We start from the raw sequence: 27,192 nt of genomic DNA on the forward strand, positions 1-27,192 counted from the left end.
GCTCCATCCTGGCTGAGCCGCGGTGCCGCAGGCCAGGGGATCCGCAGCACGCGGCCGTTGGCCTCAGTAGGTTTCAGTGTTAACAAGACTCACTTCGGCTGCTTTTTTGCTCCGTTTCAGGCGCCCGGCGCAGACCGGGGCTGGACTGCTTCCATTTGGTTCTCATGTTGGACGGCATTGCATTCAGATCACGAGAGCTGGCATCAATTTTTGTTAAACTGCCGTTTTCGGAGGTTGGCGGGAAGAAGCCGCGCACTGGGGCTGCCCAGGGCTGAGCCAGCGCCCGGCCAGCTGGCAGCGATGCTCCACGGACCCAGCCCTGCGGGACCCAGCCCTTTCTTCACCTCCAAACACCGCGGGCTTTTTTGTTCCCTTTGTTTGAAAGGGTTTGGGTTTTCTGTGGCCGCCCCGCGGGGAGAAGCTGGTCCCAGTCTGGGGAGAGGAACGCTTCTGCCCCGTTCCCTGCTTGCGAAAGCTCCCAGCGTGACTCCCGGCAGCTCCTGAGCTGCGTTTGTGCTCGCTGCCCGCCTGGCCAGCTCAGCCCCGGCCCCGCAGCTGCCTGCAGCACAAGGGAGAAGAAACCACAAACGTTTTCTTCCTGGAGCCAGCGAGCATCAAAGGGGCAACCTCTGGCGAGGGCTGCGCGACCGCTGTGTCTGGCATCTGCTCCGGGAGCGCGTCCCTTCAGACCTCCTGCTCCGGGAAAGAAGGCCTGTGGAAATGTGGTAGGTCAGTTGATGGTTTTGTTTTTCCAGATAAGCTTTCATCTTCATTCAGCTAATTCCCATCCCCTTGCCTTCCCCACACAGAGCTGAGAGCAGCGCAGACCCTTTCATCATCCAGAGCTTTCCTAGAGGGAAATACTTACCCTTGTGATTCTGCTCTGTGATTAAATCCCAGACTGATGCGAAGACCACAGCGCTGAGCAAGTGGGAGGGAGCTGGTGGTCAAGCATCTCCGCTGCTTTCCAACCTGCAGCACCGCATTTGGGGGTGGGGGGAGGCTGCTGGGTCTCCTTCCAGGGGGGTTAATCAGGCAGTGAAACAAAACCTTCCCATCACAGGTCATTTACAGAGAGCAGGATCATGGTTTGCACAAGCTTGATTTTTTATTTTAATGCTGAAAAGTCTCAGGAATGGCTCTTCTTGGGTGGGGTTGGAAGAGCATTTGCTGCCCCACCGCAGGTCCCATCTCCCCCGCCAGGGACAGCTGGGAGGGCACCAGGGGCCTGGAAAAAGAGAAAACAGAAGGACTGGGAATAGCTTAATTAGAAACAGTTTTCTCCTTTAATGTTCTGCAATTACTTTGAGGTCAGTAGAATTATTAGTATTATTAATCACTGAATTTCCAGAGAACTAAAGTTAATAGTACCATAATTGGGGCGTACCATACAGCAGTAATTGCTACGTGCCAGCAGGCACCTAATTAAGTCTTCCAGCCCTTCTCTCTAGACAGATCTTATTTCTTCTAAGTCTGCGCTGTGGATAACTGGGCCACAGAGGGTTAAAAATTGGGCTAAGCGCAGCAGGAGCTGCATGGAGGCTGAGGTTTGCCAGGACTCGGGCCACTTGCCTTGGGGTGGCTTTGGTGTGTGTCCCAAGGTGGGCAAGGAGAGGTGCCATCTGCCTGAGGTCCATCGGACAGACCCAGGCCAAGGCGCTGCTGGTTTGGTCCAGGTCAGGCTGGGAGGAAGCTTTCCTGTCCGGCTTTGTCGCTTCGTGAGGTTGTTATGGCTCTACCTGCAGAGAGTGAAGTGGGTTTGGACAGTGAATGGTTGCCCTGGTGCAGGTGAAAGGCGCCTTTCAGTGATCAGGGGTGAAGCACAGCAGCTTGCAGGATGCTGAAGTGAGGGATCTCCCCATCCTTCCTTGGAGAGAGGGTTTCTTCTGGGTTTGATAACCCTCAGCACGTCTCTCAGCAGCAGAGACCCTCAGCTCCAGCCCCTTACTCACATACCGGCACCAGCATCCACTGCAGACGCTACAGCCCGATGCACCCTGGTGCTGGGATGGGTGATCTCCTGGGGTGCTTCAGGGCAAAGAAGCAAAAGAAAAGATGAATAGAATAAAACAGGTATATTCACCAATCCCTCTCTCTGACTTCGGCAACACAGTGAGCTCAGGGTTAAGATGAAGGGTGAGCACCCACAGAGCCCGGGGTGGTGGGACAGATGTGAAAAGTTGGTGGCAACCCTTTCAACATCCTCCATAGCAGCTTGTCCAACTCCTTCTACACGTTGATGCCAGAGTGTTTGCAGGAATTTGAGAACCTCGTGAAAATGTTTGCATCGTAACTCTAGAAGGAAATAATAATTGCAACATCATTGCATTAGTGCCAACTGCAAATTACCTGGGAGTGGAAACTGAGCAGGTTAAAGCTAAGTAAACAACACAAATTAAAGATGCAACAGCTGGCCTGGCCATGCGTTACAGGTGAAACTCAGGTTTAACCTGGAGAGTGAAAATAGCTGTAGGTTTCTTGTGCAGAAACAGTGGGTAGCGTCTGCTCCCCACATACAGCCCGGAATGAATGAATGCTGCTGAGTGGCACCCTGCAGTGACAAACCTGCAACCCAAATGTACCCTATCCCACAGCCTATTAAGATAATGAAACCTAAATGTGTGTTTTCTTTCAGATGCCCGGTGTAGTGAGCACAAGCAGCTGTGCCACCTCCTCTTGTGCCCAGCGGTTTGGTGGCTTAACCCTCAAATTCTGCTGCTGAGTCTTAAAAAAAGGCACCGCAGGCGTGGATGGAATAAAAGCACTTTATGGAGGGACTGAGCAAATCAGACTTGAACCGACCGTGCTTCGCATGTGCAGGGAAAGGCTTCAAGGCCAATGTATGTATTTATTCTTTACCATTATAAAGCAGGGGTTCCCGCTGCCTGAGCAAGGCGCTGACAGCAAGGTGATGCTCCGCCTGCTCCTCCTTGCACCAGCACAACGTGCTGCTCGGCCCGGCGCCCTCCTTTGCAGGGCACGTATGTGGATGGGCATTAGGCAGCTTTCAGTCATTGGATCGGTGAAAAAGCACATTTTCCAGTGTCCAAACCAGACCGAGCTGGGACAGGTCACCCCAAGGGCCCCAGAGCCGTGGTGCTGGGGACACGCGGCTGGAGAGTCCGGCTGCGCCTGCCCAGCCTTGTTCTCTTTAAATGTGAAGGAGTGGAGAAATGAAACCATATGTTTGGGGAGGTTGGGGACGGATTCCAGGCAAGTTTTGTTCTGGGTTAATGTTAAACATTTCACTGGCGCTTTGTCTCCATGTGTGTGTTGTTGGTCTTTTTTTCGAGTGGGCCGTCGCAGTTATCACAGCACTGAAAGTAAATAAACCCCAACAAAGGCTTTGAGCAGCTTCCACAGCTAAATTCAACCTCCCAGCTCTTTTTTTTTTCCTTTTCCATTGGGGAAACAAGCACTGTTTATCTTCGAGGTGCAGAGCTGTGCCTAAATCGTCTTTATTTGTTAAATTGTGGTGGGTTTTAAGTCTAATCCCAAATTTCACTGGAGAGCTTAGGCTGCTCCAGTAAGGTTTCCCAAAGTCTGTGAGGCGGGCGCCCTCCGGGAGCAGAGATGTCCCTGCAAAGTCCTTGTGCTCTGGTGGGGCTGGTGTGTAAGTGGCCCTGGGAGGGGGGGGGGGCAGCACAGCCCCCCCAGGCGGGTCCTGCCCAGCACATTTTGCGAAAATAAAAGCAAAGCGTTATTTAGAATGAAATCTCCTCCCTGGTGACAGGTGATATAAAAAGTGGCTACACTTCCAGAACAAGGCATTTCTGGCTGATTCAGAGCACCACTACCAGGGGCTGGCTTATCTCCTGTTGTTGTCTCATACCTAGGTGTTCCTCTGGCTTCGCATCACTTCTGCTCCTCCTCAGAACCCCCCCCTCCCCTTTCCTCTGGTTTTGCTCTACTTATAAAAAATGCCAAATTTTCCCATTTTTCAGGTTTCCATCTAGGGTTTCCTCCCCAAGCCACAAGCCCCGCTCCTGCACCCCACTTTGTGCTGGCACTTCTGCTTCACCCATCCTGGGCCGGGTCCCCGTGTCCCTCTCAACGGACGCAGCAGCAACATGAATTTCACCTTGACTGCAGCTGTTGGTGCCTCTGGGTGAGTGCGTGCCTTCCAAGCAAGGACGTGGCTGCTCCGAGGCAGAGTGGCTGCTGGAGCTGACCACTGGCATCTTGGAGAGCACCATTTATTTCAAAGAAGCTCAAGCAAAACACTGAAGTTTAGCAGCAGCGTTTGGGCTTGCAAGGGTATTTCTACCTGCAGCTCGGCACAACCTGCAGCAAGAAACACAAAGGAACTCACTGTTGACTTTCATAGACTTTAAAAAAGACATTAAAAGATTAGTATTTCATGCGTCATAAACACACTGGATGAGAGGCATGTCTCATTTATCACCTAAATAGCACTGCGAGTGTCTACTCTGTGCTGTGGGCTGGATCCCAGCACTGGTGATGGACAGTGCTCTCAGCACAGGCCATAAACAGATCGATAAGGAAATGCAGCCCAGGGGGCTGGAGTTGTGACAAGGCAGCCATGGTTTCAAAAACTTGCTGAGACACTTATTAAATTCATTTGTGCTGCTGAAAACAATTGGTGCCTTGTTGGGTTACACCTAGATGCAACATATTGGTCTGAAAAAGTCATGAAACATGATGCTGCCCCAGGAGAGCAGCTGGGGCTCTATGGGAAGACCGAGAAGCAGGGAAATCTAAAATGCAATTAACTTATAAAACCAACCAACCAAGCAAACAAAATCAAAACCTTGCACCCTTCTCTCACTGAGCACATCAAAACCTGGGCATGGGCAGCAAGACAGACTGCAGGAGGACGGATGCAGGTTTGTGCCAGCGTCACAAAAGTTTTACAAGTCATGCAATACTAAAATGATGCATTTTGGGGTGTTGTATCTCGGCAAACTGATCTTTTTTTGGAGCATCTTTGCACTTTTCCATCTCACGCAGCAGAGCTCACAAGCCAGGCCTGGGCAGAGATGTTAACCTGCACTATTCGGGACGGCTCGGGAGCAGGCGCAAAAGCATCCCTGCTACCAGGCACACGGGCTGCATCACCCAGGCTGGTACCAGTGTGTCTCTTTTCCCTGCAGCCCTTTGGGCCCACCATGGGGGCTCCCAAATCCAGCGGGATTCGCTCCGTCCTTTCCCCATCTGACCTGGTACAGCCTCAAGCCAGTGCCTTTGCTGTGCCGCGGTGCTCGGAGAGGGAGAACACCAGCTTGGGGTGGGTTTCGTGGGGCGTCACGGCGACCTCCAGCCTTGCAGGGGGCCACCCTTGTCACCCCAGCCCGCTGCTGTGTAGAGGCCACTTGTTTCTCCAAAGCCTCTAGATGGCAATCGCTTGCAGCTCTGCGCCTCGTCCCGGGCTGCTGGCATGGCTGGGAAGGCTGAGCCGTATCGAGCTGCTTGGGAAGAAATAGCGCTTTGAGCATGGTTGTTATTTCTCAGCACCCTTTTTGTGTTGCCGCCTGCTACTTCGCCATGCGTGGGGGGTACAGCACCTCCCCACCACTGGACTGGAGCAGCTCTCCCGGGGACACGGCTCCTGCCTTGGGCTTGGGGAGCAAGAAGCAGGAGGGCAAACCAGAGAGTGCCCCCAGGCCCCCCAGTGTCCCCCGTCCCTCCCAGTCTCCCTATTCCCCTCACTCCCCCCACTTCCCCCAGTCCAAGAGATGGCAGAGTCCAAAGATGCGCCAAAAAAACTCTTAGGTTGCCAAGATGTAACACCCCAAAATGAATCAATTTATTTTGTGACACCGGGGCAAAAGCCCCTGATGCTCCAGCCATACAGGAAATGTTCAGTCCTGCCGGTGTCTGTGTCCTGCAGGGGCCCAATGTGCCTGGAGAAAAAGAGTTATTATATTGCCCATTTTATGCCTAGCTGGGTCCTGATGCGGGCAGGTGAGACTGGAGCAGCCTCACGGCAGGAAACAGCAAATATCGACCTCCCTTGGGGCTGGTCAGAGCATCCACTGCGGCACAGCATTGCCACGCCGCTGTCCCTGCCCGTCCCTGGTGATGGACGCAGTAAATTGCGTTTGATGTGTTAAGAAAGGAGAGAGCTTTAGCCCAGGGGACTGCTCCCAGCAGCTGCCAGGCACATCATATGGCAAATATTGCCAGTTTTCTCTGATAAAATATAATCACGGGTTATTTCAGCCTCAGTGATGGGAGATGGGGAAGAGCGAGAGTCACCTTCCAGCTCTGTTTGTGCGTGCTCTCACTTATGCACAGGCACTTTTGCTTCCTAATTTCCATCTCTGCTGTCTGCAGGTTACTGAGCTGCTGCAGGAGCCAGCAGCGAGTTTCCAGATGAAGACCTTTGATTAGTTGTAGCTGCTGCATCCCACCTCCAGCTAAGGACAAGGCTCCACTGGTCTGCAGCCCCAGCTCCCCCCACCTCCAGCTTCCCAGGTAACAACTTTTTTGCAAAGATGGGTTCAGATTTTTCAAGGAAGGTGTCTGGGCTCTTTCTGCCCCCCCAGGTTGCCCCACTCTTTTTAGCCCCTGAGAATCATTTGCAGGGGAAGGTGTAGCATGTATAAATCATGCTGGGAAGCAGCCAGAGCAGCCCGGTATGTGTCACCCAGCACAGCTGGGCACAACTGGTAATTATTACCGCTCCCCCCCGCAAAAAAAGACAAGGCGGGGGGGGCTGCTGCTCATTCGGTCTGGGTCAGAGACGGGATGGCCTGCTGGTGTGCTGGGCACCAAAGATCTTTCCCAGCATCTTTGGAAGACTGTTTTTCCCTGGTGAGACAGTTGCCCAGGGCTGCAAGTTCACTCAGCACCAAGGATGGTGGGTTGCAGAAGGGAGCAAATAGAACTTTATGAACCATTATAGAAAATGTCAAATCACTGGAATAATAAATAATGCAGTAAGAGGTAATTAATTATCTCTATTTATGCTGTGCTGCCTGGTTATTGATTTAGATGTGTTTTCAGCCCAGGCAGCTGTGACTCCTTCAGAATTTCATCTGTGCTTTTCCATCTTCCCTTTGTGAAAGCCACTGTTAAAGCTGCAGGACTGCGTGGGCCTCGCTGCCTCCTGGCCCAGGAGCTGGTCCCGTATTTCCCTGGCACAGCCCACCCTGTGCCACACTGGGCACTTGTGCCTCTGTCAGCACAGATGTGGCCACGGTGTTGAGATCCGACCGCAGGGACAGAAAAACAACCCACGGCTGAACCCTGGGAATGACAGCACGGACGTGCTCACGTCCCACCCCTTGCTGGTGCAGTGATGTCAGAGACACCAGATGTCTCCCTTACTGCCCAATTTAACGATGCCTAATGAGGTCACTTCCATAAAAGAGGAGCTATTTCCTGGGAGCCATTTGCTAATGTAATTACATCTGCTTTAATGCCTGGTTTTAGCGACTGGCGGGGAGCAGGGCCCTTGTGAAAAGCAAAGCAAGGAGGGACCAGTTCAGCAGTCACCACCGCAACATGTCTGTCCGTCCTTCCAAACCTGGAACTTTTCAGTGTCTTTTCCAGAAACAGGTTGGGTTGGCTCTTCTGGGTCCGACCGGCACCTCTGGATCAGGAGTTTCCCCGGTAGCTGCTGGTTTGGGCTGGAGCGGGGGGGTTGGAGGGTCCCACCAGCCCAGGCTCCGCTGTGCTTAGGGCAGCTGCACAATTCACCGCTCAGATTCGGTAACACGTGTCACCTGTGACTGCAATTGCTGCTGTGCCCTGGGCTGGCTTTTCATCCTATTTGCGCACAGAAGCGATAGAAAGGCCATTCCAGGGATACGCCACGTGCCACGTCATTTGTAAGTGTAAAAGATGAGTTTTAATGACTTGTCATATCTGGTATCTTGGAGGCACTGGAGCCTGGAGGATTTTTTTTGCTGATTTTTTTCTTAGAAAATTGAGTTAGTACAGACATCATTCTGAGCAATTTCATTAAAATCAATAGGAAAGGGCTGTGCCCCCAGAGGCCATCCCACTCCTCTTGCTGAACTTGGTGGGTGAAACACAACCATGAGCATCTGTCGGGGCAGAGCAGCCATAGAAACAACAGCTCCAGCCCTTCCCGCTCGAGCGCAGCTTTAATTAAAAAATAAACTGTCAGACACCATAAAAAATTAAAACTTAAATGCTTTTTACATCCATCTGCAAGTCTCCTGAGCAAGGCTGGTGAGTCAGAGCGGCTGCTGCTCCCTGCCTGTCCTCAAAGGCTCCGTGTCCACATGCAGGAACCCGGTCCCTCTGCTGGCACCTGATGTTGTCCCCTGTGGGTGGCAGGTGGGGACCGTGTCCACCCGTCAGTGTGGCTGTCAGCAAGAAGCAGGGGAGCCAGAACCCCTCCTGCAGGTTCCCAGGACTGCTTTCAGTGCTTTCATTTAATTTTGTAAGGATTTTTCAGCTCCGTCGTGGATGTGGCAGGTGTCACCAGATGAGCGTTGTGACTGCACAGCAGGGTCAGTGCAGAGGGAGCTGCCGCTGTGCCGGGGAGCAAATGGGACAACAGGTAACGGGTGCCAGGGCTGGCCCTGCTCTGTTTTGGGGTCACAGTGACGGGGACAGCCAGCTATCCCACAGGGGAACTTTTCATCTGCCTTGTCTTGCTCTTCGTGCTTTGATCTTTTCCCCACACCAGTAACCGGGGTAGTTTATCACTGCTCTGCAAGAGGAAAGATTTAGAAAATTACAGCGCTGCTTCCTTGCCAGGCCACCACTGAATTATTTAATCTCTTCTGAAAAATCAGCCCTGTGTCTGTTGTGGAGGGAAACTCCCCAAGCTCTGCCTGGAGCCTCGCTCTCTCCTTTTAACAGAGCTATTTTTGCATTCATCTGCTTTTTGCTGTTACTGCTCGCGGTCAAGACACACAAACCCCTGTCCAGCACGCTGGGGTTGATAAAACTTGCTCAATTCCCAAGCGTGCTGCTGCTCTTGTGTGATTATTCCTGTTAATTACTTCCTTCGTAGCAGAAGCCAGATGCAAAGGCACCGGCTCTGGGCGCTGCTTGGCTCTTGCCCTTGCATCTGCAGCCGCAGCTCTCCGTGCTGTTGGCAGGAGGACGGACGGCAGCGCTGCAAGGAACTTCACTGCTGGCGCTCGGAGCCGTGGCCGCATTCCCACTGCGATCACCCGGTGAGGCCCCGGAGCTTCCCCTGCAGCTGCTCCCAAAATGTTATTCCAAAATATTTCCCTTCCCAGTGGTTTTCTGGGTATTTGGGTGCTGGATGTGCAGGGGTTGAAAAAAGGTCGTAGGTAGGCGCCGGATAGAGACTCGAACTCTTGTGGGTTACTCTGAGCAGTATTTATTGTAGAAGATTCGCAGGAACAGCAGCGTTGGGTCACCTCCTCAGAGAGTGACAATCATACAGCAGTATAACTAGTCATTATATAGGGTTCTAACAGGTATTACGCAGGTAAGCAAAATTTATCACTGTCTATCACTGTCGATATCCTCAAGTTCCTTCTGTCCCAGTGGTCTGCGGGTTCCACTTCTTCTTTCTTGGCAAGTACCGAACGAAAGGTCATCAGTCGCAGGGCTAGCTTCTTTTGAAGTTCTACCTGTCTCATTTGTTATCCATAGTTCATCGGTCTAGCACAGAAATCAGCAACCCTAAGAATAGCATTTATCTATGTCTTAACTAAGGGTACAAAGCAAGCATAAGGTAACCACGCTCGTGGTTCTGGGTAAGGGCTATACAGGGGACAAGCTGAGATTTTCAGCCTTAGCAGCACAGCTTATAACACTGATATAGGCCTAAAATCCTAATTTCCTATTTCCCTACAACAGGGATGTGTTGGTCAGAGCAGAGGATGCAGGAATGGGGGCCGGGGCTGGGTACCAAACCCATCGCATCCTCCCCGAGATGGGGTGATCTGCCCCTGGGAACCCCAGGACATGTGGCAGATCCATGCAGTGCCCAGCTGCTGATCTGCACCTGGGCGTGGAATGGGCTTTGCGGCAGATGTGGATGCTTTTGGGCAGCAGGTGCATTGGCAGAGGGGCTGTGGGGCAGCGTTACTCTGGGCTCAGAGCAATCTCGACACGGCTGATAAAACAGGGCCATTAAACCCAGACCTGACGGAGTTTCCTCTCCCTCTGGATCAATTCACTGCGTGTTTATTGACCGATGGGGTTGTCCCATGCACATAAGCTGTTTCTGCTTCTTCTTCCCGGGCTTGCTGGGCTCTTGCTGATCACTTTTGCTCCAGTTTCCACATGGGAAAAGCCCAGCTTGTGTTGAAGGACAGCGAAGATGATGCTCAGAAGGAGCATCACTGAGTCATTTACTCCCTACTCACCCATAGGAGCACACGTGCCACAGCCCACAGGCTGTACCGTGTGTCTGTTCCAGGAGAAATCAGGTTAATAACCTTCCTGGTGGGACTGTGAATAGAAAGAGGATTTTGGGCAGCAGGTTGCAGCTTGGCCTGTGCTGAGCTCCCCCTGTAAAGCAACAGAACCCTCTGTGGATTTGCTCTTCGGAGGCTGGACAGTCCTCAGAGGGACCAAAGCCTGCGGTCCCCTCCCCGGTGCACAGGCAGGGACATCTGCTGCAAACACTGTGGGGACAACCTGCGTGCAAGGCGCTGGCACGAAACGGTGCCGTGCAAAGTGCTTGCGTGAGCCGGCTGTGGAGGAGCGCAGGCTGGGGGTTATTCACGTGTGCTTTTGAGCTATGATGCAATTGGGGAAATTTTCAGTCCTTTCCGAGCCGAGGATCCCTGCCAGGTGCTGGGACACCTCCGCCACCTGCACATCACTCCCCACACTGTGTGGTGGACAGACAGCACTTGTCCCAGAGAAGAGGCTTTTTTAAAGCACCTTTGCAGCATTAAATGCCCGGGACTGGTGACAGACGCAGCGTGAGAGCTCTTGCGCTGGTACCTGTGTGCCCAGGGCCGGCAGCCGGGTCTGTGTGGAGCTCTGCACCTCCGCTGCTGCCTTGCAGACCTCCTCTGGAATGAAGCTGGAGAAAGAAAACCTGTCTCAGTAGGACGAAAACAGGGGCAGAGAAAAGGCCACCCACTGCTGTCACTGCTGCTGCAGCACACTTCATTAGCATGAGGTTAATTATACACTGAGCAATGGTCTAATCAGCAGTGATGTGGTGGGCTGGCAGGAGGGAGTGCTGTCTGCACCTTGTTTCTCCACAAGCCAGTCACTATCGAACACAGCTGCTGCAAAACCCCTTTGCCCCCCGTCGCTGCTGAGTTTTGGCTTTTTGGAAGGAAAAAACCCAACCCAGTGAAAATTACCCTCCAAAGCTTACAGATTTCAGCCCTTGCAGGCTGAGGTGGAGATCCTGCCCTGGGGCCAGGGACATGCCGGCAGGATGTCCCCAGTCCCCTGAGGAAGGCTTGTGCTGGTCGGTGCTCAGGCCAGGGATGCTACGGAAATAGCTCTTGATTGACCTTTTTTGGCTATTTTAACAGATTTTTTTCGTTTCTTTTCTGGAGAAAAAACAGTTTTGTTTTTTAAGAAAAGCCGCAGTCTGACATGGCGAGGGCAGGCACAGGGCGCTGCTGGGCACCTGGAGCTCTTTCCGGTGCTCCAAGACCCACTCCTGAAAAACACAGCCTTCGAAAAAGCCATCAGGTTTTTGTTTTGGCCTTTTCCAAGAGAAAAGGGAAGCCATGGCCCTTCCTTGGTGGGGCGGCTGGAGGGGAGGAGGAGAGACCCCGCGGGGTGTGCAGGTGGGATCCATCCAAACCTCGACAGGAGCGGGAGGCATCGCGGGGGCTGGATGCTGGGGCACATCCCAGGAGGAGCCCTGGGGAACCCTCCAACGCTGGGGATCAAACCTGTTCTGGGATCTGAGCTCTCCCTGCTCCAGCCCAGCTGAGCACAGGATTTGGGGATTTAGGGAAAAATTAGTGGTGGTGAGTAAATAGGTGAAGGCAGAGGAAGATGGGGGTGGGCAGCAGCACGGCTTCTCTGGCACAAGATGGGATAAAAACCATCTCTGATGGAAACATCAGACTCGGTGCTGGGTGATGATTTAATAACTTTTATGGGCGAATCTGTCTCGGGCAGTCTGGCTGCTCAGGCAGTGACTCAGCCCAGCGCCGGCTGTGATCCACGCCGGGGACGAGGGACGCGTTTCACCCCTTCCCAACCACTCAGAAAGGCAAGTTCTTGGAGGAACCTTCTCTCTTTTGGCCCTCCAAGGGATGCAAGACCCAAGCGCAGCAGCAAGAGTCTCCTGGTGAGTGTCCAGATGTGGCGTTTGGGGGCAGAAAGGGAATTCCCACATGCGAGGGGCCTCTCCCAGGCTTGGTGGAGGAGGAGTTGCTTTTCCTTTTTCTTTCTCCCGCTATTTGAGGATGTAGCTGAACGGCCACAATGAGGCTCTCTTGCTTTCCATTCGAAGTCTGCTTCACGTAACCCTTTTCCAGTGGTTTACAGGGGGAATATTTGTGATTATGGAGAGAAAAACGTGAATGCTTTGCAGTATTTTCTAAAGAGCTGCCGTCTCTGTGCACGGCCCTGCCAAAACACTTGCTCACAGGAGTGTTTGTAGGAAGTGAGGATGCAGTGGGAGCAGATCCACCTCCCGGTGCACGGAGAAGCTGCTTTGTCACCAACGGGGGGGGTGGTACTAAGGCTGCTCACCCTAGGGGTCCAGGATGCTCTGACAACCAGGCCGTCCCCTCGTGTGCTCCATGGGGCAGGGTACCCAGCACTGCGCTGGCACCAGGGATGCTCCACCGGCCGGATCAGAATGTCAAAGCCCCATCGCCATCCAGCTGGAACACACCAACTGCTGGGGTGGCTTCTGCCAATAACAGCGTTGAGCATCACACAGCAACAGCTCCTTGGGGCTCTGTGATCTCCAGCAGAGACACCGGCATTGAGCTCCAGCAGCACAAATCAGCCCCCTGCCCCGGGGAGGTGGCCCACGTGGCCTTTGGAGCAGGCGTTTGGAGGCCTCTCTTTACTCTTTTTTCATTACAGCACTTTGCACTACGTTTTATAATGCAATTTCTGGAAGCAGTAGTGAAAAGCATCTGCTGACAAACACCTCCCGTGGCCACCAGCACTGCCGAGCAGCACCGGGGCCCAGGGCAGCAGCTGAGCAGAGACCCTACATGGAGCTGGACGCCTTTTGATGTCTCATCCTTCCTGACTAAGTCCTTACTGAGCAGAAGAGAAGGGGAGAGGGGGCGACTGCGTCTCTGCAAATCCCGTTCCATCACAGAGCCACATAAATCACCACCAGCCAGGTTCCCTGAGAGCCTGCTGCTGAATTCCCTATCTTTACAGTGCCAGAAAGAATTTAAAATATGAATGTCACTGCTAGTGCTTGGCACAGCCTTCTGGAGCTGCTTAATGCTCATCTCTCCCTGCAGAATGAGCTTGATGCATTTCACAAGGCCTCCCCAAGTTTTCGTGTTGCCAAAGGGAGAAGTAATCCCCTTAATTCATTACAGTGACCTTTAGGAGAACAAATACCCCAGATGAGATGTTTCTACGCCTCAGGTCTTGCTGTGTGGAGTAAGGTGAATACTGCATGCCACCATGGTACCAATGAGCTCCAAGAGCCACGATCGATCAGGCTGAGGACCAAACACTGTTCAGACGGGTGAAGACGCTCATGCTTCTGCTTATCCATCCAGCGCCGCGCCCCAGGGCCAGCGATGCCAAGGCAGGCTCACAGCCAGATGGACACGACTGTTTAATCCGCACTGACACCAGCAGCAATGCCTGAGCGTTCACAGCGCTGTCAAAGGGCAATAATTCTTCACGTCCATAAAAAAATCCAGTTTTTCTGGGAGCGTGAATGACTGTCAAAGGGTTCTTGGCAGTTGCTCTGGATATAGGCTGTTGTTGGGCACCACTGAAAGGAGTCTGGTCCATTCTCTTGACACCCACCCTGATGATATTTATAAGCATAAATACAATTCTCTTTCAGCCTTCTCTTCTCCTGGCTGAACAGCCCCAGCTCTCTCGGCCTTTGCTCACAGCAAAGGTGCTCCAGACCCCTCATCATCTTTGTGTCCCTCTGCTGGACTCTCTCCAGTAATTCCTTGTCCTTCCTAACCTCGGGAGCCCAGAATTGCACACAGTACTCAGATGTGGCCTCACCAGGGCAGAGCAGCCTTACTTTTTGTTTTCTCATACTTGTTTTTTTCCCCAGGGATTAGATTCTCTGCTCTGGTCCAGCAGCAGACACCAGGGGTGACTCTGGTGGCTGTGGCCCGTGGCTGGGAGGCTCCTGCACAGCTGGGGCATGGGGGACCTGCCACCTCCCCGGGGCCATGAACCCCACCAGGCTCAGCCTGTCAGCCTGCCCAGTGCCGGCTGTCTCAGCACAGACACCTTTTTGTCCTGTTCCTTCTCTCTCCTGCAGGGTTCTGCCACCAAGGCTGGAAGAGCCGCTGTGCCAGAGGAAGGTCTTGCGATGCTCGGGATGGTCGAAAGCACTGGTGCTGCTGGAGGGCAGGCACGGGCACATGCTGAGCAGCTCACAAGCCTCTGCTCCTTCCCAAATTGGGCTAAATCCCACCACCTCTTGGAACAACAACTTGCGTAAGTGCATTTTGGGTGGAGGCTCAAGCTCTGTTCCCCTCACAGCACGGGCCGTGCCTGCATCTTTGTTGTCTTCAGCCTTGGTCCCAGGGACTTACAGCTCCAGGGACAGGGCAAGCAGACCTCCCGATGTGGACCAGGGGCAGACGAGCACTGGGGAAAAATTTACTGAATGGGTTTAAACCACGACAGGTGTAAAATATGGTTTTTGCTGTTGAGGTTTGCTTTCTGGTACAGCTTTATTGTGTGTGACACACCCTGGAACACCTCTCCAGCTTCCCATTTTCAAGGGGGCTGTTGCAAACACCCTGGTCTTTTCCACTTGCCCCAAAATGGCTCAGCTGAAGGTCTCTTGTGCCAACTCTGCCAAGCAAAGTTCCTGTGGAGGCTTTTTTTCCTAGCTCAAGTAGACTCAAACCTGTTAGCAGGACCTGCAGACGTCCTGCTTGCAGGTCTCTTGCCTGAGCTGCTCTGAGGGGTTCTGCATGAAGCCACAGCCCCAGGGAGACTTTGTGTTCATCCTCAGCTGCATTAGGGCTGCTCCAGAGAGACCTGGCTCTCTGAGCATCCAGGTTTTGCCTTGGATAGACAGGGTTAGTGACAGTGGTGAACCTCCTCAGCTGTTTTGGCACAACTCTCATCCTCACACTCCTGCCAGCTGGTCTGTCCATGCCGGAGGCTGGCAGCAGCAGCTGGTGCTTTAGCTCAGGACCTGCTGGTTAAAGCATCTCCCCAATGCCCGGGCGAGATGTGTAGAGGGGAAACCAGCCCAGCGGGAGCCGGGGGTGAACACAGAGCTGTAAATCCCACCCACACAACAGAAAAGCAGCAGTTTGGAAGTTGAATTATAAAGTCAAGGTCTGTGGTATTTTCCCATGATTTAAAGGCCAAACCAGCCAGCAGCTTGCCGGAGCACCGGCCCGCGAGGACAGCCTGGCGGGACACACGTCTGTCCCTGCTGCCCCTTCCCAGGTACATCCTATGTGGATGCTCCCTCCAAAGTGGTGCTCCCAAGCAAATTGCCATGGAAACGGAGAGCCAAGGAAAACAAAATCTGCCTTTGAGCAGCCACTGAGGGTGTCTCAGCAGGACCATGAGGATGCCATGAGGATGGAGCCAGGCTCTTCTCGGTGGCAAACAATGATAGGACAAGGGGTAATGGGATCAAGCTGGAACACAAGAGGTTCCACTTAAATTTGAGAAAAAACTTCTTCTCAGTGAGGGTGACAGAGCACTGGCCCAGGCTGCACAGGGGGGTTGTGGAGTCTCCTTCTCTGCAGACATTCAAACCCACCTGGACATGTTCCTGTGCGACCTCACCTGGGCGTTCCTGCTCCAGCAGGGGGATTGGACTGGATGATCTTTTGAGGTCCCTTCCAATCCCAAACATACTGTCATACCGTCACTGTCAGGACACAGGCTGCGTTCATCCTTGTTGTCTTCAGCCTTGGTCCCAGGGGCTTAGAGCTCCAGAAACAGCAGGGTCAGGGCAAGCAGACCTCATCGCAGACTCCCTGGACATGTTGCAACCCTTCTGAGACACTTAATGTTAATAATTTCTTATTTCTGTGACCTGGTAGGAGTTTGCAGCAATCCCGATGTGCACGTCAGACTGATGCTGCGTCCTGCTGCTGCACTGGTGATGCTGACTGATGCTGCCGGTGGCTGCTGGAAGCCCACGGGTGGGCCAGGCTTCGCCTTGCTTGCTCCAGGTTCATGGCCAGGAGACAAGGAAAAGCAGCTACTGGATGGGAAACAAGGTCTCTAATTGATTCTTTAATAATTCTCAATGTCCTATTGCCCAAAACCTCAGCAGCATCAAGGGACCTGTCCCACAGGGCAGGGGCAGCCCTGCAGTGTGAGCAGGGGAACGCCCTGCACGGGCAGAGCGGGCCCAGCCATGTGCCTCCCCCTGCTCCCCAGCAGCACTTTTCCTCCACTTCAGGGTGCCCAGAAGGGGAAGATTTGCAAAACATTGATTTCTGTTCAATCAGGAATTCCTCTGCAATCTGCCTCTCCTCCTCATTTAGCTGGGCTCCATCACTGCTGCACAGCTAACTTTGCCTTCTAGGCACTTAGGTATAAATAATCTTTTACTATATTAATTACTTTGTGCAGAAGGATAAGACATAAATTATAACCCAATGGGTTATAATTGCATGTTCTTAACACGTGTGCCTCATTACTAATTATCCTCATTCTCCCAAGCAGCTTAAAAGCAGAAGCATTGAATCACAGTTTCCAGAGAACAAAGCTGCTGAGGCAGCGAAGAGGGGTGAAATACTGCCACAAATACAAAAATAGCCCCTCATCCTCCCCAATTAAACTTGTTGGAGGCCAGTGCCTGCAGCTCTCCTGTGGGACAGCAATGCCTCCCACCTCTTTCCACTGGTAAAGCAGCTTCTCTTGGGTTTATACCCCAAAAAAACTATACTGAAATCTTTTTGACTTACACCTGCCAGGAGGACTGTGGCTTTCCCCCAGGTACCCTTTGTGGCTGGATGGGTGATCACAGGCTCTGCAGAGCCTGCAGTAAAGAAAGAGGCAAAAAATGTCATTGTTGTGGCTATGAAGTAACGTATAAGGTGACCTGCCATCTGCACTCGTTCACTTGAGGACTTAATGAGATACTGTGCTTCGCATCCTCAGCCTGAGCAATAGCACCAGACATCACCATGGGGCTCCTGCTCACCAGAGCCCAGGTCGCACCAGCAGACTTCTGGTACCAGCAGCGATGGTCTCAGGATGCCAAAGGTATGTTCAGCTCTGGACTTCAAAGCTCAAGAGCTTTCAGGCCCAGACTGTTGTTTCTGTTTATAGAAATAGTCTTATAGCTCAGACCGTTCAAATAGGGATGTGTCACGAGAAGACAAATTGGTATCTGCAGTGGGCAGCATGTCTTGGGCTACAGCAACCCAGAGCAATGCCACGTTGTGTTTACTTGTGAAGCCACATAGTGTTTACTTGGCTACAAAATCAATCAGGATCTTGTCCTTAGGGTAGCTTTTCGTAGACGTTCAGAGGACAGAAGCAGACTCGGCCATGCTCACAGCAGGGTGTGAGGACCATGCTGAGCCCTGGGTTTAAGGGGCCAAGTATGGCAGTGCCTAAGCGTTAGGCTGAGACCAACAATATGCAGAGAAAGGGAGTAGCTGAGCCCTGGTTCCCTTTTACCCATGTTTCCATCCATCTATGTTGCTCTGCAGCTCTCCAGGGTTTATTAAGAGTCAGGGGATGAAAGGCAGGGAGAAGCCCGTGGAATCGGGAAGACGTGCTTCCCAAAGCCGCGCTCACCGCAGTGCATGTCTGAGCCTCTATCCGGGAACTTTCCAACACCCAGCTCAGATCCTACTGTAAAAATAGTTGCAAGTGTTAATTGCAGGCAGTGACAGTTCAGCAAGCTCCTACCGAAACCTCAGCTGAACCTGGGAACGAGCAGATAAATATGATCCTTTCACAGCTTGCGGGAAAACTCGGGTTTTGCTGAAAGGGACGGACAGGCGGGAGAAGAGGGAGCATGCTGTTTCTATTCTTTTCATGGCAGGAATACAGTGTATTTGCAAGGTTATCTTTAAATGGCAAATTTCCTCTCCTAACTCCTCTATTGCTAACAGCTTTGTTGTACAGCTTTCCTTGACAGCATTTATTTTTAAGGACATATTCTATCATTCCTCTGATGTATCACAGAGATAATTGGACTTTGTGTATGTGGTGCAAGAGGCATTGCCAGCCATGCCAGAAACTGCCCCTGCCCAGGGCGGGCGCTTGTCCCCTCCTCACTGCAGTCCCTGCTCTTGCTAGCAGCACAGCTCTAATGAGCCTGGAGAAATTGGCTCTTATTATTAGTCAATCGGAGAAAACATTTCAGCAGCTCGTAAGATCACCTCCTCGTGTTAACAGCACGTCCCTGCTTTTACTGAGCCTGGTTGTAGGAAGCTGGGGGGATTTTTTCCCACCTTAATCTGCATTTCTGAGGGGCTCTCTGCCCCACCTGCACAGAAATTTTGGTACAAGCAGGCTTAAAAACAATGATATTCTACACTGCTAAGACATGAGTAAAACACACCTAAGTACGTAAAGATGGTTTTACAGTGCCACGGTGATTTCACAGGCAAAATGCTGCAGGTGGAGCTGAGGAGCAGGAGGAGGTTCCTCCATCCACAGTGCAGATTCCCAGGGAAAAATGCTGCCCCAGAGGTGGCTGTGTCCCTCGGGGTGAAGGTGAGCAGAGCCAGGATCAAACCCGATGGGGCTTATCCTCCTCCACCATCCACAAAGTGGGTAAAACCCCTCTGGAGATCGGGACAGTCGCGGGGTGCCACGGACCATAACCCGCGGTGCTCAGCAGCCTCCCCTTCAGCTGGGATTTTGGAGACGTCTGTGTCTGCGTCTCGCCAAGCACGTAATTGCTGTTTGAAATAATTATGCCTTGAATTAAAATAGCTCCTGCGCAGCTTGCAAAGCATTTTGTCTTTCGTGCTGGATATCTCAGCAGGGATAAGCCGTGCAGGTCGGAGCTGACGTGGGGCTGGGAGGTGAATATCCCACCTGAGACAGGGCAGGGGCTGCAGGTCTCCCAGCCCCATGGCTGGCAGTGCCAGGGGCTGTGGCCACTTTGGGGCATTTTGGAGTTTTCTGGAGGTTTCTGAGGTCAGGTTTTGGTTCTGGTGATCCTACCCACGCTCAGTGTGTGGGACCCCCCTCCCTCCTGCGCTGCTCGGCCCCTCCTCGTCCCATCCGCTTTGCATGGTCAATGGAAGAGCATCAGCAGATGTCTAATTTGCTGCTTTGACTGTGTGTCAAAAAATGACATTTTTTTGCCATGGCTGATAAAATTCTCTTTCCATTCTGTGATTTTTTTTTTTAATTATTTACTGATATTTGAGGAGAAAACAAGGTAAACAGCGAGTGATGTCCTGTACCGATGGCAAACAGCCTCCAGCCACTGTGCTGCTTTGGCCCTATGCAAAAATAAAAAAATTAAAAGAAAATTAGTATATCTGGATACATTACAAGTTTAGTAAAACCCCTCAGGATGAGGAGAAGCTTTGTCATTCAACTTGCAGAATTGCTCGAGAAGAGACACTAACTAATCTGTAACTGATTTACACTCGCTGGAGGTATCTTGTCAAAATGTGCCCAAATTTTATGTGGCTCTCTTTTCTCAAGAGGAACGTGCTACACATTTTTCACAGGCTGGTAATTTAATAAAGCAAGTTTTTCGTTTGGAAAGTGCAGAGAAGGTAATTTTTACTGACCTCCAGGCTGGCAGAATGGCAATTAATATCAGCCGCAGCTCTAGGCTGTGATCTATTGCCCCGATGGACACGCCGAGCAGGCGCGGGGGCTCATTACATGTGTCTCAGCTGGCCCTGGGCTACCCACGGCCAGGCACCGGCGCTGGGAGAGCTCCAGGCCTGGGACAGTCTCTGTGCACACCGGGTCGGAATACTTCAGTTCCTTTCCCACCTCTGTCCCTGCTCCACGTCTCTGGCCGCGTCCTTCCCTGTCTTCTGCACGTGGCGCTGGCTCTCGTGGCTGCACCAATCCACCGGGCTGTGGTGACCGCTTCACCTTGACAGCTGCTTTGAAGAACAGCAAATAATTACATCCCACTGTTCCCTCTTAACGCAGATCTTCATTTGCTGTAATTACATGACCATTCTGATTTATTTTTTTTTAATTGTAACAGCAGCACGGAAGGGGTGACAGGCTCCTTGTCACCCCCCCACCCACATCACTCCCATTGAGGAGGAACGTGAGGTGGCATCGCACATCGTTTTCCTAATCATGTCATACCACCAGAACACCTTGCTACAACCACAAGCGCTGGGTGCCAGGTGGCAGCAGCACTGCTGCCAGGAGTGAATTCATTATTTTAATTAAAAAGAGGCTCTCCAGCTCTCAGAGCATCCCTTTGGCAGCAGGAAAGCACCTGAGAGCAGCGGGCGTCTCTGTGCCCTAGCAGTGGGCTATAAGCATCCTCACTTCGGGGGTGCCAGCTCCATGCATCCCCAAGAGTTTCTTGGCCTGAGTTGTGACTGATTTTCCTAGACCACTCTTTGCAGACCTGGGAAGCAGCAAAAATCACTGCAGAGGGCCATCTGTGAGGTCACTTGCTGAAGGTGAGTATTTTAAAAGCACTATTTATGCATGAGCACATGGAAATAGCTCAGAAACCATTTGAAGAGGGTGTGTGCGTAGCTGGCTCCCAAGCAGGAAAAAAAAGGGCCAAAACCCACCAAAGTAAGTATTCCCTGAGGATATTTCACTTGTTTAAAGCTTTGGAAGGGCCAAGGGAACAGGTCCAGTCTCTCCCTCTCCAGAAAATGATCCACATATTTTTTTATATCTGTACTTGGGACAAGCCACCCAATTATTCTCCGCTTATCTCCCTGCCCTTTCAACGCCCTCATTTCCAGAAAATGCTGCTGTAAGTTTATTTGGTCTCAGCTCCCAGCATTGCTCCCCTGAGCTGCTTCGATTCAGTCCCATATTTTGCCAGTGCCCAGCAGGATTTGCAGCAGCCCATCTCCATCCCTCAGACCTCCTGAACACAGCGCTGGCTGGGGCTCCACAAAGCTCTTCCACAGCTCTGCGGGTGTCCCCTGGGGAGCAACGTCCCACCGTGGGGTGCTGGTGGCGCTTTTAGGTCCCAGGCCATGGGGTCTGCTCTGCCAGGAACCGTCAGCCCCTGTGAAACTGCCATTGCCCTGCACACCCAGGAACAGACACATGAAACAACGAATTTGAGAAGGTGAGGAACAAAAAAGGTACATTTTGCTGTGGGGAAAAATGTTTCTGGTTTGTGACTGTGGTTGTTTCCCAGGGCCCATCTCACTGCTCATCCCCAAATTTCCCGCCGATCCTGCTTCTGCCAACTGGCAGCTCCATCCCTTCACCAGCCCAAGGAGGGTTTATCTGTTATTCATCACTGCACATCAATTGCCTGCTAGGCTGCCAGGGTGGTCCCTGGTTTCTGCACAGTTTCAGCCTTTTTCAGGGCCTGGCTGCTGGAAGGACATGGCACGAGCATCACCTGAACTGACACTGCCTTTGGGGACGTCGTCCAGGCAGAACCCAGACTCCAAAAATCATCGCTACGAAAGAAATGTCTAGAGAGTGGACCTGAGGTGCGAACAGCCAGCAGTGTGTGGTTTGGTGACTATGCACACTAAAGCAGTGATTCATTGTGGTTTCTGCCTTCCAAATAATGTTTTTGTTAAGAGAAGTCTTTGCAGCTGGGGAGGTGGGGAAGTGAAACTGGGGTTTTGGTCACTTGCAGCAAGGCAGAAGCTCCTGCAAAGCCCCTGGGAAGGCTGAGCGGGGTCTGTCCCTCTGGCAGCGGCCCATGGACGGGCTGGCATGTGGTGCAGGGTCCCATCCCCTCCTCTCCCGGCTGCCCCCCAGCCCTGGGTGCTGCCCCAGCAGATCCCAGGCTGCTCCCCCAGGGTGCAGGGGCAGGAGGGGACCCGTGGGGTGCCGGTGGCACTCGCTGGAGCCGGGGCCTCCACTGCCTGGGGTGCTCAGGGTGGTTGTTGCAGCGAGAAAACTTCCATTGTTTGTCTCCACTGAGGAAAAAATGATTTATTATGTTTTGCTAAGGTGGGCTCTGGTTAGCTTATAGCTATCGATTCCTAGAAATACACGTGTAGGACAAAGCAACTAATCACATCCGCGCTCAGCTAATGCGCGGCCGTGTTCATGCAGAGACTGGTAATTTCAGCACAGCTATTGATTTCCCAACCAGCCTCATTTCATCCCCTGGCACCGTGCACGGGGTGATGGTGCTGCTGGGGTGGCGTGGAGCTGGCAGCGGCATTCGCCCGGGACTTCCCACCTTCCAAAGGGCCCGACGGGCTCGTGTTTCCTCCTGTGCCGGGTGAAACCTCGTGGTGCCTGGCAGTGGGCATGTTTGCTGTGATTTGCTGCGGGCAGATTTGCTGTGATGACAAGGAGTCAGAGGGTTTGGTTTAGGAGCGAATGACGCCAGGCGCGGTGCATGCAATGGGGAGGGAGCAGGTGTGTGGCAGGATGAGGCTCTGCTGCTTCACCATCTATTTATTTTGCTGGCGAGATGTAAAATGCTTGCATTTTTGGGGATGATGTGATGTGGTTGCTCCCATGGAGGTGCAGGGAGAGGAGCTGCAACGGCACGGAAGTTGTGCTCCAAATTGCAAACTATCATTGAGCCTTCCAGCAGGCAGAAATGTTTCCCTTGAAAGCAGACAGAAAAAAAGCTCATTTCCTTGCAAATAGTGGAGCCTGGGCTGGTCGGAGGCACAGGGAGGACAAACCTGGCCATGGCCAGCACTGGGACAGGCCCCTGCCCTCGCCGTCACCTCAGACAGAAAACCTGCATCTCCATCCGCCCTGCTGCCACTTCTCATTTACCCCAGGGAGTTGCCTCCTGTTTGGAAACAATCTCAGGGCTAACAATTTTCTAGCCCTTTAAAAAAATGTTATTAATTTATTCCTTTATCCGAGCAACAAAGAGGCAGGGAGAGCGTATCAAATGGAGGAGCTCAGCCATCCCGCTGCCCTCCAGCAAACACAAATGTTACAGGAAGGAGGAATTCTTGTCCCCTGGTGCGAAATGCCAGGGGCCGGCAGCTGCCAGAGCTGCCCAGTGCTTTCCCCAACACCATCAATTCCAAACAGGAGGAGACCCCCAGGCACCACAGCTTCCCCCATTGGGCTTCCACCTTCCCAAGTACTGGACGGGCCAGGCTCAGTTCAGCCCTCACAACCCATGTGTGAGGTGGAGATGCAGGAGCACCAGGCTGCACTTTTTGGGAGCGATGGGGCGAGGGTGCAGCCCCTCCCTCACCCACGTCCCCCGCTCCTCACCAGCCTCCAGCCCCGCTCCCCTCCCTCCTTGGCACTCACAGGTTTTGCCCCGACCCCTCTCAGAACTCCCCAAAACATCGTCAGGACACTGGCGTCTTTGAAACCCCTTTTAGCCGCTCTTTGGTGTTTTGGTTTTTGGTTAGATCGGTGCCCTGAGAGGCATCGTCCTCAATCCAGCGGCTGCTGCAGCAGCAGCTTGGGTTACAAAGCCAGCAGCTTTCCAAGGGCACTATTACTCACCACTCTCGCAGAGACCCTTATAATTCATCTATTGTGCGGGCAGAATTTCTTGGGAGTGAGTTCCATTAAGCTGCATGTGAGGGTTAATTAATTTTTAATGTTAACAACCTTTTCTTTGTGTCACATGGCGGTTCATCAAGTTCTGGAGGGGAGCAGAGCCCACCTTCTCACAGCAGCCGCTTGGCTCTTTGCTCAGAACGTCTTTCAGCAATTATATATGTGAATGTAATTTTCTCTGCTTTATAGCTCTACCCCGTAATCTAGGGAAAGTGACATTTTCCACTGCACAATATGGGTTAGGCTTTCATTCTGATGATGTTGCCTTTGCCAATAGATTTTTTTCCCAGTGGCATATGGCACGCAATGTTACATCTGCTCCCATTTCCAAGAGATCCTCTACCCTTTGTTGAATTTTTACAAATGCTATCAGTCTAAATAATCCAGAAGGCTGCTATGGCAACAAAATGAGAACTCAGTTTCTCTCTCTTCCTTTTTTTTTTTTAGTTTTTTTAACCCTGGAGTACAAGGGATGAGGACACTGCCTGTGCCTTCTAGCAGCTGGCTATGATGGTGTTGATGCATTGGGATGGGGTTTAGGTCCTGATCAAACCCCACCACCCTATGTCTGCCAGTGTTGTCCTACACGCAGGAAGGAGCACTCAAATGATCTCTTTATGCAGGTGGCATCACTCTGGGTGAGACCTTTTACCACTGAACATGCCTGAGAGGGTAACTGAAAAGCTGCTCATCACTGGCTGCAGAGAAATCCCTTTATCACACCCGGACGCCGGGTACCGTCCCCCGGAGGGCAGGCGGGATGGAGAGCACCCGGGCTGGCAGAGGAACGGCTCCCACCTACTTGGGGAAAATCTGAATTTCTGCAGACATGAAATCTTCTCTAAAAGGGTCGATCAGGAACCTCTGAGACTGAAACACCTTTGGGCAGCTTTCCCTCCCCTGCTCCTCTGGATGCTCCAATTGCCTTGTGTACCAAACTGTGCTCTGTTCATAGCGTTGTCCCTGCAGCCTTGCTATCTCTTTTGATCATTTTTATCCCCACTTCTGTGCTGTTTCCAGGGGATGCTGACTAGGTGGCTTTTTCTATCATGGTCCTTCATCTAATCCCCCAGGACTGAAGTCATGTGTGTTGTGCAGAAACTTGTTCCAGCAGTTTGAATGTGGAGCTGTTCTCTGTTGTCTGGAGGTAAAAATCAGTGAGTGAAATACAGCCACAACTCTGGCTTGAATTAGCCAGCAGTTCATGTAGGACATAAAAATCTGTGAGGCGCAAAGCAGGTAAGGTCTGTGAGGGACTTTTCGAGACCGTCTCCACTCATTAAAAGCTACTTCCAGGTCATGGCCTCCTAAGATTTCAGACACGCAAATTCGCTTAATTTCTGCTAGGAAAAGCAGCTAGAGCTCCAGTGCCCCATTGGCCAGGCCCCGTTTTAGAGCAGTCAGTGTGGGAGCAGGTTTTAAGGTGCCTCCTAATGCTGCGTCCCAAACATGTCCTTGAGAGTTCGACATGACCTGTGGGGTGCTCAGCCCCCTGAAAATCCCGCTGTGAAAGAAAAGCTCAGCACGCATCACCAGGCAAGGTTCACTGTGAACCAGCTGCAGCAAGGCGTAGATAACTCAGGTATAAATATGCTTTAAAAAGGCGACTAAAAAGATCTATCAAGACTTGCATTAATCTGCGCTTTGTCCTGCCAGCTCACCCTCAATGCGCACGCATCCAGGGAAACAGAGGGAGGAGAAAGTACAGGGGTTCTGAGTTAAATATTTACCACCGATGCTGTTAATGACTATGTGTTTCTTTCTCATGGATGCAGGAAAATGGGCCTGGGATGAGGAGTTAGGGATAAGACTTGCCGTTGCTGGCGGCTGTTTGCAGCAGTGGCACCGCACGCCTGAAGCAGCCCTGCTTCACCCCTCACTCTGTGTTTTGTTAGCAAAGCTCCAGAAGATGCTACAATCCCTGAGCTAAACTGCCGGATTTAGCTGTGGGACCTCGTTCTGACCCCATGTGTGTACATGGCTGCCCCAGATGGAGCCGGGCATGGGGGTGAAGGCTAAACAACATCAACCCCATGGCCATTCCTGTGGGGAGAGCTCCCTGAGGACATTTCCTCTCCACCTCATGGCCACGGTGGACGTGGAGGGTTTGCACAAGAGCTTCCAAAACAGCACCACAGCACTTCATCCATAATTGAATGAACGAGGCAAAAATAGGTAGCAGTTTGCTCACAAAGGGGAGTTGTGCGGAGTCCTAGAGAAGAGGCAAATCACTTGGATAATGGGTAACATTGTGAGCTGTTGCTCTCGCATGGACTTTGTTTCTCTGTAAGAAGAGACCAGGATGGGTAGCACAGGGGAGTCCTCAAGGTGTTCGCACCCCCAGCGTGGCTGGGGGCTGCTGTGGTCTTGTCCTGTGTTTTTGTGTCACCATGTGCACTCCACTGGGGAAATCCCTCTCTGCCACAGCTACAAAGCATCGTCCAGGATGTGCTTCCCTATTTTTTGGCAATATTCTTTGACGCAAGGGAGGTCAGCCCAGGGCAGAGGGATGCTTGGGATGGGTACTCGGGTACTGCTGATTATGGCTCGAAATGAAATTTGTTAGCAAACCGTTTCTAATTACCGGCGCTTTCATGCGCCAACTGTCGCACACGCGTGATGCCAGGCTGTGCCGGCGGCCGGCTGGGCGCCAGGGATGGAGAGCATCACGGCCCCAGCACGGCCCCTGTCCCCGCAGCTCCAGCCTGGCGCTGCCCTGCGGGAAGAGGACGGGTTTGCAAAGACTTTGTGATTTCCCGCTATTGGGCACTAAATTGGGCTTCTGATCCTCTCTGAAACACGCTCGCTTCCTCAGGAGAGCCCTCAGCCATAAGGAACCTGTCAGACCTTTCAGGTACAGAGGTGCCAAGTTAATAAAAATTGTCTATGAAATCAGACACAAGGCATTGCAGTTTTATTAAGATCTAAACTGTGCAGTTTGTTTTATTACTGTCCTTTATAAATTATTCACCCAAACTTCTCTGTTAGGTCTATAGCTAAAAGCCCATATCCAAATTTATTGTGTTTCAAAGACAGTGAATTAACTGGTGTATTGTTCGGGATGGCTTGAAGTGAAGACCTTGATCAAGCTGAGCACCTCCCAGGGGAGCAATGACATCGCCCAGCAGCTGTTTTGGGGAACATGGTGCAAAATAGGGTCCAGTGGTGTCCGGCGCACCTGCACAGTTCCAAACGCTGCTCATCTGCAAAAAGAAAAAGACATTGGCTTACAGAGAGGACCACGGGAACAGTGCTCTTGTGGTGACACCAGGTGACCATGAGGGACACGTGGAGGCCACCACCATGCGGGTGATGTGGGGGTGATGGAGCTGCTGGGGCCCCGTGCCCTGCAGCGGCTCCTGCTGCACTTGGGGACACGTGACAGGGACTCGGGGCTGCAGAGCAGGTGGATCTTTCTCTCTGGTGTGGCTCTGGGCTCCATCATTGCTCGCGGCAAAGCCAGGACACCCGGGGCTGTCCCCTTCCCATGGAAACGGGCTTCTGTGCATGGACGGACCACGACTT

At 52.3% G+C, this 27,192-nt stretch overlaps 1 long non-coding RNA gene across 1 annotated transcript; it reads left to right on the plus strand.

The window, feature by feature from the left end:
- Positions 1–26,558, plus strand: LOC110365775 (uncharacterized). The gene is made up of 8 exons (XR_010475607.1): positions 1–729; positions 2,636–2,840; positions 3,945–4,108; positions 6,298–14,520; positions 16,101–16,280; positions 17,170–21,653; positions 24,115–24,207; positions 24,291–26,558. It is a non-coding gene; the product is annotated as an uncharacterized LOC110365775 (long non-coding RNA).
- The last annotated feature ends 634 nt before the right edge of the window (positions 26,559–27,192 follow it).

This window comes from Columba livia, chromosome 12 (genome assembly GCF_036013475.1).
Source record: "Columba livia isolate bColLiv1 breed racing homer chromosome 12, bColLiv1.pat.W.v2, whole genome shotgun sequence".
NCBI lineage: Eukaryota > Metazoa > Chordata > Aves > Columbiformes > Columbidae > Columba > Columba livia.